Below are 19744 nucleotides of genomic sequence, written 5' to 3'. Positions count from 1 at the left end.
AGCTATAAGGATCCCCAGGAGTTTGATTAACAGTTTTCTTTAAAGATCCTTTTCTGCTAGCACTTACTTATTTGTACAGTCAAATAAGTCAATTCTTTATTATTCAGTGACTAATTATTGAATTTGTGGCCAGCTCAGACCCTCTTACTGTTGTTTCTCCTTGCTCTGATTTCTTTAGGCATTTCGTGACTCATTAGTATCCATGCCAGATGGGAAGGCAGAGGAAATCATAAGAGTTGAAACTCAAACCACTCCATTTTGCTATTCCTCATCAGTTCTGACAAAAAGGTGTCTTGGAGAACTTGGGTGACATTAAATGGTTAAGGAGAGAATACCTGTGAATTTCAATTACTGTATACACATTATCCCTGTTGACAGTTATTGTGGATAATTGAAAGTAGGCCATGCATGTAATTACAAGATTAAAAAAAACAAAAAAAACCAAAAACAGGGCATGCTGGACATTTAGGAAGCAATGTAGCATAGTAAGTTTATATCAGAGGATGGATTTCCATCTATTAGTTGAATGACTATGGACAAGTCATTTAGGGTCTTAGCCTTAGATTCCTCATTTGTAAATGGGAAGAAGAAGGCTAACTGGAGAAGCTATCTCACAGAATTGTTGTGAAGATCAGATGTGACAATTTATGTAAAGCACTTTACAAACTTTAAAGTGTTATATAAATATCCATCACTATTACTATTATTTTAATAGGTGACTAGATGACCCAGTGAGTAATGTACTAGGTTTGGAGTCAGAAAAACCTGAGTTCAAATTCAGCTTCAGACACTTACTAGTAGGCAAATCAAGACAGAGATCTGCCTCAGTTTCCTCATCTATAAAATAAGCCACTGATGGAATCTATCTCCTAGAGCTGTGATGATAAATTGTAAAGTGCTTTGAAAACAGTAAAGTACTATAGCTATTGTTGCTGTATAATGGTTGTGTCCTTGTTCCACCAAAGTGTAACCACATTAAATGACTTTTAAAACATAACATAACAAGGGTGTATTGAGTGAGATCATATGTAAAAATTCTTGATTTTATACCCTAGCACTAAAACTCCTCTCAGTTATGTGGACCTATTCACACCAATTTTAGGTGACCTACCCAAAGAATAAATATCAATAACTTAAATAGCTCTTAAGAGTAGTTCTCCTCCAGAACTTGGATGTAATTTGACCATGGAAACAGGCAGACAATGTGGTGAAGTGCAAAGAGCTATGACTTTAGAGTCCCAGGATCTGGGTTCAAAGATTCTATACTTAGGGAGGAAATGGCTGTTATTTTTAGCAAAATAAACTTATTACTTCATTTCCCCAAAGAGCAATACAAATGACCCAGACAAGTTAACTTGTCTTTGGTAATTTTTATCAAACCTTTATTTAAAAACAAAATGCTCTACTTTTGATGGCATCCTGGTTTGTTCTCCAACTCTTACCCACATTTACCTAATTCATTTCTTGTGAATCCAAGGACAAAAATTACATCATTTCATACTCTTCAGTGAATTGAACTGGTTCCAGTGTCTGGTTCAACAAGCTAAGCTTTACTTAAGTGATTTAAACAAGAAGTGAAATGGAATCAAATTAATTGTGACTTAATCTGGCCTGAAGCAAAGTAATTGCTGGTTCATGTTCTGATTGGAGTTCTTCACTAAAAGAAAAACCCAAGAGATCTTCCAGGCTTTTGTCTGTTCTGAATCTTCTTGGCCTGTCATTAAGCACTTAGCTGGCTTTAGAAGTTACTGATTTTTTTTCCACATCTTTTATAATATGACCTGTTCAAACTAAAGTTTCCATAACATAACAAGGGTGTGTTGAGTGAGATCATATGGTAAAAATTCTTGATTTTATACTCTAGCACTGTTTCCTTTCACTTACCTTGACCTATTCACATTGATTTTAGATGACCTGCCTAATGAATAAATACCAATAACTCATTTAGCTCTTATGAGTAGTTCTCCTCTAGAATTTGGATGTAATTTGACCATGGAAGCAGGGAGGCAATGTGGAGAAATGCAAAGAGCCATGAGTTTAGAGTCCCAGGATCTGAGGTCAAATCTTCACTTTGTCGCTTATTGCCTTTTTAACCTTGGACATTTAACTTCCTTTGATCTCAGTTTCCTTATCTACAAAATTATGGCCTTTAAATCCTCATCAAGTTCTAATTCTCTAAAGAACCTTTTAAGGTAGGCAGATCCCACAACAAGCCATACCTTTCATCTAGCCTATGAATTAAATCCATCCTCTGGACATCCAAAATTTTTTGCTGGTGCTGTGGAGTTTTGCTCTGGGCCATATTTCCATACTGAGAATGAGTCAAAATCAGATTCCTATTCAAGGACAGTATAGTATCTGCTCTATCACATTTACTTCCAAACTTTATTACAAAAGAATGTTTATACACAGATGAAATCACAAACTTAAGTTTTTATAGCAACCATGAATATGATAGAAAAAGTTAAATAGTTGAGATATACATAAAATAAAATGGGTAATGGGACTTTTTAACATTTTTTCTTCTATATCAGATATGTCAGATTAGCTTTTAAAAACTTCTTCTGTTCATAGATCAACAGAAAGAAAAAAAGAAAAAAAGAAGGAACTATATTTATGTTGACATCCAACTCCGCATGTTGAAGAAGATTATGCTTTGTTTTGTTTTTTTCTACTGATTTCAGAGATATTTTATTTACTGAAAGTGAATTTTCCATGTTGTGATATTCAAAGAAAACCTTCTCTCTTTTTAATAGTCCATGGTATGGCAAGGTAGTACATAAAGGGGACAACTGTCTACTGAGCTGAAAATTTGCTAAGGAGCACCATAGCAGTGAGAACACAGAGAGAAGAAGTTTCTAAATTGTCTATTTACAATATGTGAAACAGAAGAAAGAAAATAAAGAAATCTAAAGGTTAGGGTATTCAAAAGGGAGTCTTAGATAATACACTTTATAAAAATGCTACTTAGAATGACTACAGGAAGTATCCTTGCCTTTATTAGTGGAGATGAATCAATTTCATCATGTCTTTTGGAATCTATAATTACTAATAAATAAAAAGCTAGAAGTGAAAAGTAGAATTACAAGAGGTGTATAATAATGCAATCAGAGCTTTTTTTATAGGCATTATTTGCTTTAAAAACCTTTCCCTGTATATATTCAGCATCTTGCATACTGAGGAACAAATATTAAGTAAACCTAGAAAGAAAATCTTGTAAAAAAATCAACTAAAATACATATGGTTAACTCAGGGAGAATGTTAGGGTTCATTTTTCAGAACTGATTCAGACAAAACATCCACTAGGATAGAGGCACTGGGAAATAACTACCTAATTAGATCCAGCAAACTTAATGTGACATCTGGGATGCATTGGTGATTGCCTGGACATAGCAATGTGCCAAGAAGTCAAAAATGCAACAGAAAGAAGAATCTTTGAACTACAGCAGTAATTAATAGAATGGACTTTGTAAGGGATATGTTCTTTTATCAAGAAAGCCACAGGCAAAAGAGAAATAATTCATATGGGTTATAAAAAAAAAAAGGAAAAGAAACTTGGATTTAAGTAAAACTGCTTTGAGATATGAAGATGAGCAATACTAAAGATTAGGTCAAAATTCAATTTTCAATGAAATTTAATCACACACACACACACACACACACACACACACAAAAAATACAACAACAACAGTAACAAAAGTTTAGGCTTTTACTATTACCTACTGTTGCCTTGTTCACTGGAGCTAATTTTTCCATGGCCATAATTTTCACTAATTCTCAAAAATGACTATACCCTAGAATCTTTAATCTGATAAAATTCAAGGAGATTTTTATCTGATTATATATGATATTAAGTTCTACACTGATATGAATGAGAAAATTTTGTTAGTAAATGAGTCTGTGAACCAAAGCTCCTGGTTTTCACTTCAAAAAATAGGTCCAATTCCCCAGAAAGCAAACATCTTCCTCATTTCTCCGAAATTATCATTTTTTCATAGCTCAATAGTATTATATTCATATACCATAATTTGTTCAATTATTCTTCATGTAAATGAACATTTGCATTTAATGATAAAGCAGTTTAACATACACCCACACTAGAAAAAGTTGCAAGGAACTTTCAAGAATCTAGTCTAGGTCTCCAAGCGAGCAGCCTTCTTACTCTACCACTTAACAAAAGCCTAAATCTTGATTTCTTAATTATTCAATTCATTCAAAAATAAACCCATAGGAATTAAATATAATTATAAATGATATCAAAAGCTCTCTTCTCACTTCACAAGCTAATTGCAAGAAAAACCATATGATTAATATTTAATAAAAAGGAAATATTGCTGATTTTTCTCAAGAATTTTCAGGCATTACAGCTTATGATAAAAAATTACAGATAATACAATAATTATTGTATTGATTTTAGAAGCTTTATTTAGGGCAAGAAAAAATTAAGAATTTTGAAATGTGATAAGGAACTCCAAATGCTGATAACAATTACAGAATCCTTAACCTGATTATAAATTGTCTCAGAGTTAAGAAAGCAATGAAAATTGCATGAACTGATGCTGAGTGAGATGAGCAGAACCAGAAAAACATCGTACACCTTAACAGCAACATGGGGGTGATGATCAACCTTGATGGACTTGATCATTCCATCAGTGCAACAACAATCAGGGACAGTTTTGGGCTATCTTCGATGGGGAATACCATCTGTATCCAGAGAAAGAATTGTGGAGTTTGAACAAAGACCAAAGACCATTACCTTCAATTTAGAAAAAAAAATCCATTATCTTATAATGTAATTTTGCTATCTCTTATACTTTATTTTTCTTCCTTAAGGATATGATTTCTCTCTCATCACATTCAATTTTGGATCATTGTATACCATGGAAACAATGTATAGAATGGCAAATTGCCTTCTGTGCAGGGTGGCAGGAGGGAAGCAAGATTAGGAGAAAAATTTTAAAACTTAAAATAAATAAAAAAAAAATCTTTGAAAAAAAAGAAAGCAATGAACATATATAACTTAAAGTATTATCACTTCTTGCAACCATGTTATGTGTACTCAGACAGTATCTGATAGGCAGAATAATAGAAGCCAAATACTACAAAAACCTTGCATAAACTCATCTTATTATGAATATATCTAGATTTCAGCAGAGAGCAATCCTTTATCCATATTCAAAAACAGCCATAGGGTGTCTGAAATGACCCTGGACTAACACTAATCCAGAGATTTTCCAGATACCAATTTGTTCCCCTTCTTTACCCATTTTCTCCTTATCCTGGGATTTCCTTTAATATGATGTGGGATTTCAAAGTCCAGTTTGGTTCATGATCCTAAGAAGAGCACAGGCTAATTTTGTGAATTCCAACAAAAACAAAAATTCAGGAATTCTCAGGAAATTAATCGTTTGAAAGGGAAGGGGAAAGATAAACTAGGCCTTGTTTTTCCACATATATGAGGGGTAAAAATAAGTGAAATTTCCTTAAATAGGTGAACATTATTTGCCCTGATTCATTCTCTGAGAGAACTCATACAAACCATAGAACTTTAGAGCTGGTTAAGGACCTTGGAGATTACTTAATATAAAGTCTTCAATAATGAACATCTCAACAGACAGAGAGAAAAAGACGGCTGCATATGAAACTGTGAATTCCTTTTTTATTTTAATGAAGGAAATATTTTATTTATTTATTTTCCCAATATCATGCAACTGAAGTTTTTAACAATCATTTTTTTGCCAGGTTGTGGATTTTACATTTTTCTCCTTCCCTCCCTGTCCTCCCCCCTCCTCATGACAGAAAACAATCCAATATAGGCTATACATGTATAATCATACTAAATATAGATTCATATTAATCATGATTAATGAAAGAAGAATCAAATCAAAATGGAAAAATAGAGAGAAAAAACAAAACTAAGACAACTGTTAAAAATTGGAAACAGTAAGGTTTGATCTGCATTTAAACTCCACAGTTCCTTCTCTGGATATGGATAGTATCTTCCATCAAAAGTCTTTTTTTATTTAATATTTTGTTTAGTTTTCCAGCTACATGCAACAATAGTTTTCAATGATCATTTTTTTGCAAGGCTTTGAGTTTTACATTTTTCCTCCCTCCCTCCTTTCCCTCCCCCTACCTGCTAACAGAAGGCAATTCAATATAGGTTATACATCTAAAGAAGAATCAAATCAAATTGGGGGTGGGGGACCATAATACCAAAGACAACTTCTAAAAATTGAAGATAATAAGCTTTGATTTGCATTTCAACTCCACTGTTCTTTCTCTTGATATGGATGGTATTTTCCATCACAATTTTTAAAAAATTATCTTTTATTATTGTGCTGCTAAAATAAACAATATCATCATAATAGATCATCAGCAAATGTTGTTGTTAGCATGTATAGTATTTTTTTTTGATCCTGCATGAGTTCCTGCAAGACTTTCCAGGCTATTCTGAAGTCTCTTCCCTCATGATATCTTAAAGAATAAGTTCTATCACCTTGATATACCACAATTTGTTCAGCCATTCCTCAATTGATGGGCATCCTCTCAATTTTCAATTCTTTGCCACTACACAAAAAGCAGCCATAAATATTTTGTACATGAGGTTTTTGACTCTTTTTCATGATCTCTTTGGGATACAGACCTAGTATCAAAGTGTAGCAAAGTTTTACTACCACCCCCCTTGAGCATAATTCAAATTGTTCTCCAGAAAGGTTGGATCAGTTCACAACTCCACCAACAATGAAATAGTGTCCCAGTTTTCACACGTCCCCTCTAACATTGATCATTTTTCTTTTTAGTCATAATGGTCAATCTGATAGGTGTGAGGTAGTACCTCAGAGGTGTTTTAATTTGCATTTCTTGAACCAATAATGATTTAGAGCATTTTTTCCATTATGACTGTAGATAGCTTTAATTTCTTCATCTGAGAATTGCCTGTTCATACCCTTTGGCTATTTATCAATTAAGAGACTGACTTGTTTTTTTAAAAATTTAACTCAAGTTGTAAAAATTGTTTCCCAACTTACTTTTACCCTTTTAATCTTGATTGCATTGGTTTTATTTGTGCAAAAAATTTTCAATTTAATGTAATTAAAATTATCCAGTTTGTATTTTATATTATTCTCTATCTCTTCTTGGGTCATAAACTGTTCCCCTTTTCCTAGATCTGACAGGTAAACTATTCCTTGCTCTCCTAATTGGCTTATAATATCACCTTTTTGTCTCAATCGTGTGCCCACTTCTACCTTATCTTGGTATAGGGGGTGAGATTTGGTGCATTCTTCGTTTCTGATTATCTTCCAGTTTTCCCAGCAGTTTTTGTCAAAGAGTGAGTTCTTATCCCAGAAGCTGAAATCTTTGACTATAGTCATTTACTACTATTTCTTTTGCATCTAATCTATTCCATTGATCCACCACTCTATTTCTCAGTACCAAACATAAACTGAATTTTTATTCCAGAGAGTCAACCCTGAGAACAAGATCTAGGTTCAGTATGGACCTGTGTCTTACATCGTTGAGTTCTGGATGAGAGTCTCTTGACTTCTTGATGTTCTTGGGAATCTCTCTACCATTTTGAGTTGCAAAGAAGTGCCAACCTGCATTGGCAAAGGAAGTTTTCTCACCTAAGAGTTCATACCAATAAAGTCATATATCTATTCCCTACCCCTAACATTAAACATTACAGTAACAAAATGATTAAACAAAGTATCCCTTGTGCAGATCTTCCTTCTGCATTCTCCTGTTATTTAGTTTGGGGGTTGGGATTTTTTTTGGCTGGGGGGCAGGGCAAGCAATAGGGATTGAGTGATTTGCCCAAGGTCATACAGCTAGTGAGTGTCTGAGGTCAAATTTGAACTCAGTTATTCTGACTCCAGAGCCCATGCTCTATTCAGTGAGCCAGCTAGGTGTCCTTTCTGTATGTATGTATGTATGTATGTATTCATTCATTCATTCATTCATTCATTTATTTATTGGTTTTGCTAGGCAATGAGGTTAAGTGGTTTGCCCAAGGCCACACAGCTAGGTAATTATTAAGTGTCTGAGGCCAGATTTGAACTAAGGTACTCTTGACTCCAGGGCCAGTGCTCCATCCACTTCGCCACCTAGCCACCCCTCTGTATTTATTTTTAATGTTTCAAGAATATTCTAAAACTTTACTTCTTTTTTTCCACTATCCCTTTCCCCAGTACTAAATATGTTTTACAATAGTACTAGCTGCTTAATAAATGTTTGTTGACTTGACCTATCCACCCCCCAATTCTAAATAAAAACTCTTTCTTGTAACAAGTAAGGATAACCAAAACAAATTCACAGATCAACCATGAATGAGTACATCTAATTCTGAACCGCAGTCTACATTTTCTTTGCCAATAAAATTTCTGGAGTTAGTACTGGTCATTGAATTGATTAGAGTGCTTAATTCTTCCACAATAATTTTTCTTTACATAATTAAAGTCATTGTACTATTTGTTTTCCTGTTTCTGCTTATTTTACTCTCAATCATTTCATAATTGTCTTCTCACATTCTCTGTATTCATCACTTTTTGTAATTTCATATGATAATAAAATAATATTATATTATATTTATATGCCATAAGGTTTTTGGTCATTCCTGCAATTAATGGTCACCTACACTGTTTGCAATTCTTGACTAAAACAGAAAGTGTTACTAAAGATGTTTTTGTATCTATGAGTTCTTTCTGGCTCTCTTTGTACTCTTGAAAGGAACATGCCTATTAGAGTCTCAAAGATTAAATGTAGTTTAGTGATTTTTCATACAATCTCAAAACCACTCTATAGCATCTCCACCAATATCAGTGTGCTAGTTCTTCCATAAGACTTCTAACAATTTTCATTTTCCATTTCTGTCATCTTACTCTTTGAAGTGGTTAATGATGAATTTTTAGGTACAAAAGAACTGGAATAAGACTCATCTACATGCCCATTGGAGGGGGGGGAACCAAATTCAAGTCTTTTGCAGCATTTTTTAGAGGTTCTGGGGCAAGTATTGGGACACTGAAATAAAAGGAAGGATAGGGGTTCTGAGAAGGGACATTGCCCATAGGCCCAATATCACTAGGTGGAATATGGGAGGAGATGTGATAGTAATTATGATTCAATTCTTCCCCTCTCCCTTCCACCACCAGAGGCCACTACCTGCCCCAGTTGTGACTTAATCTTGGCTTTGGGACAATGCCCAAAAGGCAGAGATGAAGGGGATGTGAGTGGGTAGAGAAGCCAGGGAAGTCCCAAGTGGTAGCCAGTGAAGGTAGAAGGGGAATCCCAAGCTAGCAGACAGGGAAGGGGAGTTCTGGAGGCTTCCAGTTATTCCAGGGAGCCTATGTAAATGACGTAAGGTGGATATTTGAAACCAGGGTCTACTTGTAATGCGGTACCACGTAACCACAGACTGTCTAATAATTTCCATTCCAGATAGAACAAAACCATTCTAGTGAGTAGGTCACTTTTATTATCCCTGTGGAAATTTCTAAAACCCCCTTTGTGATTAGAGAGTCTTTTTATTTAAATGATTGGTCAATCTTTACTGATGACTGTTTTCCTTTTTTAATCCATCTGGCCTACAGTTTTTCTGAAAATTTTTAGAGAACAGTCCAAGTGGATGCTGGTGATAAAAAATTCTGTGTAGGCTCAATCAAGAATCAATGCCGAGTAATTATCCCATAATGCAACTAAATTGAGTGGGCACAATTTTCTGTACCAAGATCTTCATTATCTTATAGCAGGTTTCAATTAGTTAATGTGCTCATCTATAAAGCCTCTTGGCAAATGATTAAAACATGAAGTTGAACACTGTAAATAAATTCTAATTATTTACCAGGAAGACCATTTCTCTGAAACGTATTTCCCACTGTGGGAAACACCCACAGTGAAAAAGCATGATACCAAGAGTGACTTAGTAAAAGCAACTATGAAAGAAGAGATCAGACAGGTAAGAGGCAAGCCAATAGAAAAATATCACAGAAACCCAGAGAAGAGAGAATATATAGAAGGTGAGAAAAGTGTTTAACAGTGTCAAATGCTGCAGAAAGATCAGAAAGAATGAGGATTTTGAAAAAGTCTTGAGATTTGGCAACTGAGAGATTGTTGTTAAATTTGGAAAGAACCACTCATTCCAAAGGAACCATGAGCTCAGTCTCTGTGTAAATCCCCAGTTCTTTTATCTCTCTGTGGTAATTTCTTGACCTTTTAGATGTGTAAAGACTTCCTAATCCAGATTCCACCTTGATCTAGGTCGGTCTGCCAGACTATAAATTTGATTAGAGAAGATAGCTTTGTTGGTATTTATGGATAATTCATTTAAAGGTAGTTGTCAGGTTCTGTTTATCCAGGTCAGAATATATATATTGAAGATGAAAGGTTAGAAAGATGTTTTGTCCAACAGCTATTTGATAATCTTAGATTCTCTTAGTTTCCCTGCCTGCATTCTCTGAGTTCTATTACTTTGCTCTAGGATCTAGTACATTGTTACTCTGGAGTAAGTTAGATGGTACAGTGATTAGAGCACAGGACTAGAGGTCAACAGGACCTAAATTCAAATACTGTCTCTGACAATCACATCACTTAATTTCTCTCAGGTTAAGTTTCTTCACTTGAAATATGGGAACAGTAACAACCAGATTGTTGTGAGGTTTAAATGATATCTGTAAAGCCCTTTGCAAACCTGAAAGCCCATATATGAATGCTTTTAGTATAGCAATTCAAGAAAGAAAAAATAAAACTAGTTCAAAAGAAAAAAAATTTTTACAATAGTATCAAAATGTAAAAGGAATATATAAACATATGAATTGGTGGTTGAATAAAATTCAGTCAATTATGATGAATTCTTCCAATAGCTCAGCTAGAGGTTAGCTCTGAAGCTGTAGAGATGTTGAAAATTTCAACAACAGTCTCTAATAAGGGAGTTAATCTTAATCATCAATATTAAAATCTGAGTCACATAGATCACAGAGTCTATCTATGACTACATCCATTCTTTAAATCCCAGTATTTAAGTGTTGCTGGTAGCTTGTATCATAGATAACTATCTAGAGCTTCCTGAGATCTTCCCAGGAAAGCCTATTTCACTTGGAGGAGAGTAACTGATTCCTTTTCAAAAGCAAAGGGGAATCATGTAATCCAATGGTGTCTGATGTGCAAATATAATTATCTATGGTTCAGGATGCCATGAAATGGAATCCAAATATTTAGATGCTAAATCTTGGGACAGTGGATAAAAGGACGTCCATTTGAACACAGTACTCTATTTACTCTGAGGATGGTAGGCCTTGAAGGAATGGCTAAAGAATGAATGTGAGAAAGAGAGAGAGAGAGAGAGAGAGAGAGAGAGAGAGAGAGAGAGAGAGAGAGAGAGAGAGAGAGAGACTAGATAGACAGAGGGATAGGATAGGATAGGATAGGATAGGATAGGATAGGATAGGATAGGATAGGATAGGATAGGATAGGATAGGATAGGATAGGATAGGATAGGATAGGATGGGACATTACAGGACAGGGCAGCACAGGGTAGGACAGGATAGGACAGGATAGGATATGTTTAATCTCCATTACATGAATTTTAAAATAATATTTAGAGAAGAGGTCTACAGTTTTCACCATATTGTTAAAGTGGTCCATGATGTAGAGAGAATTTTTTGCATTAGAATACATTAGAATCTTTCACTAAGAGGCCTGGGTAAGTAATGTAAGGACAAAAGCTGCAGAATTAATTTAAATTTGAAAGGTTAGTAATTGAAAAAAGGTCAGTAAAGGAGTCAGGTCCCAGAGCTTCCAAACAGCAACTACTCATTACTATTGTTCACATTTAGCTAGAGCTTTATAGTTAACAAAATGACTTTCTTTACAACCCTTCCCCACATGTACACACTGCAGGGAATAAAATAGAAGTAACAGTTTTATTACTGATAAACATATCCCTATATTTTATTTAAAAACTGTCACACTAAAAGTCAACTAATGAAAGACAAGTTCAGTAAATAAATTTTGCAATCTCTCTTTTGGAAGTTAATTTAAAAAAAATCAGAACTAAATTCTTTTAGATGTTATGGGCTACCTACTAATCCAATGACTTCTTTCATGAAAGAAATTCTGAGACATTACCTATTTTTACACTTAGAAACTCACTGACTGTTCTCCTTTGTCCTTAATAACTTAATGATTATATGGTATCTAGGATTTGCTGAGTAGTGTAATAGCCTTTACTAAGAAAATTCTAGCTTGACAAAAAACCATAATCTTAGAAATTCTAATAGATCATGAAGAAGATTCTACTCAAATGGATCTTTTTTTTATTCTTTAGGTAAAAATAATATATTTTGGGAAAAGGAGAACTGGATATCAGCAAAGTCCAAGGTAATCAAAATTCTAGACGTTAGTTCAGTTCTTTAGAAAAAAGTACCCTCAGAGTAGAGAAAAATCACACATCAAGCTTATTATTAGATTAGCTTAATGGGAATATTCCTTTATCAGAGTCTAATTTGCTTTTTTCTGATTCTGGTGCCACCAAAGAAAACTTTCTATTTTGTAAAGTAGTTACTAGAGTATGAATTGGGAGAAAATTTAGAGACATTATAATTCACCTCCCTCATTTGATAGACAAGGAAAGTGAGATTCACATAGATAAGTAGTATGAGTGACATTTGAATCTAGGAAGACTCCAAACCCAGTTCTCTTTCTACTATAATATGATTTCTGCTATAATATATATGGATGAACCTACCAATGCAAATCACTAATCCAATTCTCTAGTCAAGTATATATTTTCCACTGTAAATTAATAAACTGGTATTCAAGTCTATAAATTAGTGACTCATAAATATGATTTTGCTTTTCTTGTTATAAAGTCATTTCAGTCATATCTTACTCTTCATTACACCACTTGGGTTTTCTTGGCAGAGAAACTAGAGTGGTCTGCCATTTCCTTCTCCAGTTCATTTTTTCAGATGAGATACTGAGGCAAACAGAGTTAAGTGATTTGCTGATAAGTATCTGAGACCAGATTTGAATTCAGGTCATTTTGATACCAAGCCCAGTGTATCAACCACCACACCATCTAGTTATCCATAAATCTGATTAAAAAGAGTCAATTTCCTAGATTATGATCATCCTAGGGAACACTAATAAAATTAAGAACCTGAAGAACCCTGATAGAGTAATTGTAAGGAAATTACTATTTGATGTAAGATATCTGACTGACTAATAGTAGAAAATATAGTAGATAGGATTATAAGGAATAATAAATAAATTCAATCCCCATAATGAATACAAGTAATAGTGAGATTTCAGAAGTGTGATAAAAGTTATAGATATATTTTTTAAAAAGTATGCTCTACTGGTCCTTGAAGATTCTAACATAATAAAACTGCCTTCTCTGTCCATAACTGAAAGTTTTGTTTGCCATCATTTATTTCATTAGCAAATATGCAGAAGATTTTTTTTAGTTGTTTTTTTTTTTTGCAAGGCAATGGGGCTAAGTGGCTTGCCCAAGGCCACACAGCTAGGCGATAATTATTAAGTGTCTGAGGTCGGATTTGAACTCAGATACTCCTGACTCCAGGGTCGGTGCTCTATCCACTGCACCACCTAGCTGCCCCTTGCAGAAGATATTAAAAAAAAAATCAAACCAATCAAAAACCCCATAGACTAATGTATTACTATTATTTCATCAAAATGTTAACTATAGTTATTGCCTTTACCTCTTCCCTCAGAAATCAATTTTGGATTTAGTAGAGATATCCAAGGGATAGCATGAAAAGTCCATTGCTACATTGGTGACCCTATTGTCCAGTTTCAGTAAGGCAAGTCTCCTTCCTTCCTTCTTTCCTTCCTTTTTTCCTCCCTTTACCCTTTTCCTCCCTCCTTTCCTTCTTTCCTTTGCTTTCTTCTTCCTTCCTTTCCTTCTTCCCTTCCCTTTAGTCCTTTCTTCCTTCTTCCCTCCCTCCACAGATACATAAACATTATATGTACTTGCAATTTCCCTTACTAGAATATAAATTTAATAGCATTGTTTCATTGTAATTGTAGACCTAACCTCTAACAATGCCTGACACTTAGAAGATACTTAATTACCTGTTAATCAGTAATTAATTGACCACTGTTGACTGCAAAATCCTACAGCACTTTCTGAGCAAAGAAGGATTATGTTCCATGTAGTTTGTGTTAAATGCATTTTATTGCATTAAGATTCTCTAAGAATTGATCATTTATAGATATTGATATATCATATATATGCATATATACATATATGTACATGTATATAGATATGTGTGTATGTGTATTTATACATAAACATACTCATATATAAAAGAATAGGCCATCCAAATCCAAATCTGATGTCTCATCACACATGAAGATTCTCAAAGATTATGCCAGCAAAATGTGAGGTCTGGAAGGTCAGAATAAACTGAGGACCTGGCCACAGATTTTATGTGTACACATGTGTTGTTCTAGGACCAAACTAGCTAACTGTGGAGAGTCTAGCAAGTGATGATTTTTTTTGACCAAAGAAACTCATAAGCATCTACAAAGTTCTGAAGGGGCTGTAATCTATTGATGGAAGGATAAATATTAAAAAATTAGCCAAGTTATCTAATAAGCCAAAAGACCTTAAGAACATCCCTTGTTTTGCCAGGAGAAATCTAATTTGTGGGTAATAAACGTAGCTATACTAAGAACATTGCCAATAATGACTGAGACCAGAAGATCTACTATGGGTTTTGGTAAGTCCACTAGTACTTGTTAAGCCCACTTCAGGTTCCATATGAACCATCCAAGAAGAAAATGCCTCATTGATTTATTACACCCTGAACCTTCCCCACAACTCCATTCAGTGAAATGTAAGGTTGTATACCTAGCCCATAGTATAATTTTAGCTTGTACAAAATAGAACATTAATAAAAGGTTGCCAAGCTAAACTGAATGAGAAGGAATATAAACTACACATACAGTAGCTACAGATTTACTAAGCCAACAGGATGTCCTTGCACTCCTTCCCAATTTGACTACAGTCTATCACTTAAAATGGAACACTCATCTGCCTCACCACAAAATTTCTCAATGAAGGAAACATTCCACATAGTTTATTTTAAAGAGATTTTAAAGATCTGCTTCTTCTACTAATTCCTTGTGTGATCTCAAGCAAATTACTTCTCCTCTCTGGTCCTCCATTTTCTCATTTTTAAAATGAAGGGATTAGACAAGGTTTTTTTTTTCAGTTTTAAAATCCCCTTAAATTACTAGAAAGAACTGAGCCACTTTAAAATTTCAAAATAAGGCACAATAATGTTAATTCATTTGAGAAAAGCCAAAATTCAAATTCAACACTAGCTCTACTTAAAGTTACAGTACAAATTAAGGTATAAGATGCTGAGCAACCCAATACTAGAAAAGCTTTATTTCTAATTTAGAGGTAGAAATTAGCATAGTAGGATAAAGATCTCTCATTACACTTAACAAAATGTCTTCTCAGGCTACACAAATGAGAAATGTCAATAGAAATTTTTTCCCTTAGTGGATTACAGCAAAGAGATATCATAGTTAAGGGAAAATATAATGCTTAAAAGTATAAATAAGAAATATCCAGTCAATAAAAATTTATCTTTCCTTTCTTAAATGGAATATAAATTCTGGTTCTGATACCTCAGAACTCTATATTGCTAGAAGACAACCAGGTATAATTAATAGTATATATTGAACTATTAATATTATAGTAATAATATCGTACTAGTGGTTGGTCTTTCACTAATAATTTCCACTACTCCCCCCCACCTTGCTTGATATAAAGAAACCAAAAAGAGAAAATCAATTGGTCACAACCAGCTCACCAACAACCCCCTGCAACTTTTATTAAGTTCTTCTTATTTATGGCAACCAAAGCCAAATGAATATTATGAAGCAAAAAAGGCCTTGCCAATTAGATACCTAGGAAAACAGATCATGTCAATAATAGAAATGATTTTCCTGCCCCATCCTTGTTCCCATCTCATCTTCATCTTTCACTCCACAAAAACCTCAGGATTAGTAAAAACTTAGGAAATGCTTTGAATTTCTCAAACTGTCTAGTCTAGTGAATCATGTACATTTAACTTAGCTTTGTGTAACAGGTACTGGTACATATGAAGTAAGCCTGCAAGATGGTTGTTTGCCACATGGAAGGAACTAGAAAGTCTGCTTCCTGGAGACATAGGATAATGTATTTTTGAGAGATGAGTATGCTTAGACAATCTATAACTAGTTCAGGTTCTCTACATATAAGGTTAGGAGAAAAATTATGAATTAGCTTTGTAACTAAAACTGAGTGCACCTTCAAACAAAATTACTAACAACCAGAGACTTAGATTCTGTTAGGTTGCTTGATCTCAATATCACTTTAATTCCTTTGGTTACAGTATCCAATGAGAGAATTCTATAAAGGGAAAGACCCTAGACCTTCTCTTCTCTAAGGCCAAATCACCCTGTCTGGGATCTTTGCCTACCTTGTCCTTTTTTTTTTCATTTTTGGCAAAGGGAGAGTAGCATCTGACTATACCAAGATCCAGATTTTGTAGTCAGCTCATTATCAATGAAAGGAACAAGATGTGATCTGAAGTAATCTTACGTAACTAATTCAGCAGTAGGTAAGACAAAGATCCAGAAGCAATGTCTCATTTAGAAATAAATTTGGTAGGATTGCTGCTATTTGGAACTTCACTAAGAATGACTCTACTTTCCCCAGACATCAAGCATAAGATGCTCCCAAGGCATTGAAGGAAATGTTTATGTTTGTTCTTGCTATATCTTGAAAGTATTCATCCTTTTGTAAAAGTAAATGATGCTGAACTAACAAACTAGTTACTGGCACCAACCAACGGGAAAATACAACTAGTGGGGACTTAAGCCAATAACATTAGAAAAAAGCACCTCCAAACTTTCAGAGGACCTTCTTGGATCCAAAAGGGAAAATGTAGCAAACAGGACTCTGGGAGAATCAGGGAATATTTACTACACTTAAAATCGAGGAGTTAACAATTTAGTTGGGTGGAAAGAAAATCACAAATGAAAGAAAAGGAAAGGTTTCTTAAACAAAAAAAAATACAGAATTCACAAAGTGTATGCATTCTTTCTATCTCCTGGTTCACTGAGTTTGTGTAATTACATCTCTGCCTTTAAGAATCATCTCAGGTAGAATCTCTTCCATGAAATCCTGAGTTTTATCCCCCCTCCTCTCATGTCATTCTCTCCATTTTTATATTTCCTAAACATTTTGATGTCTTTTTTTGTGCCCATCACACATGGTATATTATTCTATTTTATATCATATCATATCTTATCATGTTATATCACATCAATTTATAAATTCACCTGTTAGGGTTTAAAGTTTCGATGAGGAATGAAAATTCCTTGAGGGCAAAATCTTTCTATTCATAGTATCTATCATAGTGTTTTGCACACAGTACAAGCTTAATACATTACTGAATCCAATTTTTTTTTTCTTTTAAGTAAATATTTCTAACTTTTTAGGGTTGTTTTTTTTTTTTTGCAAGGCAAACGGGGTTAAGTGGCTTGCCCAAGGCCACAAAGCTAGGTAGTTATTAAGTGTCTGAGACCGGATTTGAACCCAGATACTCCTGACTCCAGGGCTGGTGCTTTATCCACTACGCCACCTAGCTGCCCCTCAAATATTTCTAACTTAATTCTAACATTCTTTGCCTATAGTGATATTTATCAGGTCTAAGCTCTTGAGGGAAGCAGCAGTTTTACTTAGTCTTATCTCTTTTTATCTTTGTAGAAAGCAAACAGGCAATACTGAAATAATCATCATGGATTTACATTTTAAATAGTTGCAAAAATCAATCTAGTTCATCTTTGTTAAAAACCTGGAATCATACTAGAGATAAATAGAAGGGTGGAAGAAAAATACTTATTTAGCTTATCTCGTGTTCTAAAAGGATATGGATAAGAGGGGATCTCTAGTTATGAAGCAGGGCTCATCTGATGGGTATCTGTTTAGGAATCTAAAAACATCAGAGAAAGATTATCAATTTTATGTCTCTTGGCACCTATCTAACCTATAGACTTTCTCCTTGGGATGAATTTTTATTGATCCCAAGGAGAAAGTTGAGCCTTATAAATAATAGAAATAAGTAGGGCATCATTTTATCCATAAATAAAAATTCCCAGTCTAGAAACTCCTTATGCATAGTTGCAACTTGTCAGTAAATTGTAGTCTTCAAGACTTTGATTATAGATGTGGACCAAGAAAGGCAAGAGGGAAAGGACTCAGTAGATATTTTGAGGTAAAGGAACACAGGTTCATAGTTTCAGAGTTAGAAAGGATCTTGTATGCCATTTTGCCCAATTCACTCATTTTACAGATGAAGAAAAAAGAGCCAAAAGAGATGAATCAATTTGAACAGAGTATTTTTCAAAGGAATAGGATACAAAGGCAAATTATGGTGACTGAAGAAGTTGCCTATGCCAGCTGACCCAGATTAGAAAAAGGAAATTAAAATTTTCAAGTCAAATACTTCAGTGTTTGCTTCATCAAGGCTGATGATTAGCTTAATGAGATTTTACAGGCTCAGTTGAACACAGAAAACATCTGCTTAAAGAAAAGTAAGCAAGTCTGTTTATATTATAATCTAATGTCTTGAGTACAAAGCTGCCTGTTCTTCCCTGTAACAGACACTGATGGAAAGGGTGGTGATGAGCAAAGTCAGGGATGAGCACACTCAGTTCCCAAAATACTTGTTCCGCTTCCAAATTACTAGACTCCATGCCACAATCCTGTGGCATGGTACCTAATAAGCAAACCTATGGGACAGATATAGACCACCAAGAAAATAAGACTCTGACAAAGAAACTACTACAGCAAAACTGATTTAGGTGAGATATGAAAGTTTTGGCTATTTATAGACACATCTAAGTGAAAGCATAAAATCTAAAGTTAAAGACAAATACAGGATCATTTTTAAAATTAGGAAAAATTTTAGAAAGTTAAATGACTTCTCTAAGTCACATATTTATGAGCCTGGATTTGAAATCATGCATTCAGAGTACAAAGCCAGCATTCTTTCTATAGACATGTTCTACCTTTAGTCCCAAGGCAAAAGAAATATAATTCATTTGTTCTACTATAAGAGAGACTATTGGGGAGATGCTCAGACAACAGCTTAGGTTCAAAATTGATTGGGAAGAAATACCACCACAATAATTCCAGCACCTATCATGGTAGGGATTTAGTCATTTCAGTTGTGTCCAACTCTTCATCATGCCATTTGGATACTAGAATGTTTGGTTTGTCATTTCTTTCTCTTGCTTATTTTACAGATGAGGAATCTGAGATAAACAAGTGACTTGCCCAGGATCAAACAGCTAATGTGTACCTGAGGCCAGATTTGAACTCAGGAAAGTGAATCTTCCTGACTCTAGGCCCAGAGCTCTATCTACTGAGTCACCTAGCAGGCTAATCTAAGTTTGGCACATAGCCAAAGTCTAAAAAAGTCTGTCAATTAATTCATTTCTAGAACTCTTGGAAAGCATTAACTAGATGGCAGAGGCAGAAAGGATTTGAGCCAAGCCTTAAAGAGAAAAATAGATAAAAAGGGGCATATTCAAGGCATAGCCAACTTCCATACAGGATCTAGAAAGGGATATTCTCCACATGTGTTAGCTGCATTGTATAACCAATGGTGAATTACTTAGAAGGGTAGTGGAAGAACATTTTCAAGAATATGGATGACTG

At 34.4% G+C, this 19744-nt stretch overlaps 1 protein-coding gene across 10 annotated transcripts in view; it reads right to left on the bottom strand.

The window, feature by feature from the left end:
• The window catches only part of ANKRD44 (ankyrin repeat domain 44), a 367960-nt gene that overhangs the window by 180562 nt on the left and 167654 nt on the right, over window positions 1–19744 (bottom strand). The gene's annotated exons all lie outside the window — the stretch shown is intronic.

The sequence above is a fragment of the Macrotis lagotis genome, chromosome 1 (assembly GCF_037893015.1).
Source record: "Macrotis lagotis isolate mMagLag1 chromosome 1, bilby.v1.9.chrom.fasta, whole genome shotgun sequence".
NCBI classification, from domain to species: Eukaryota; Metazoa; Chordata; class Mammalia; order Peramelemorphia; family Peramelidae; genus Macrotis; species Macrotis lagotis.
The sequence above is the reverse complement of the archived record's forward strand: the minus strand, read 5'-3'. Positions and strand labels throughout refer to the sequence as shown.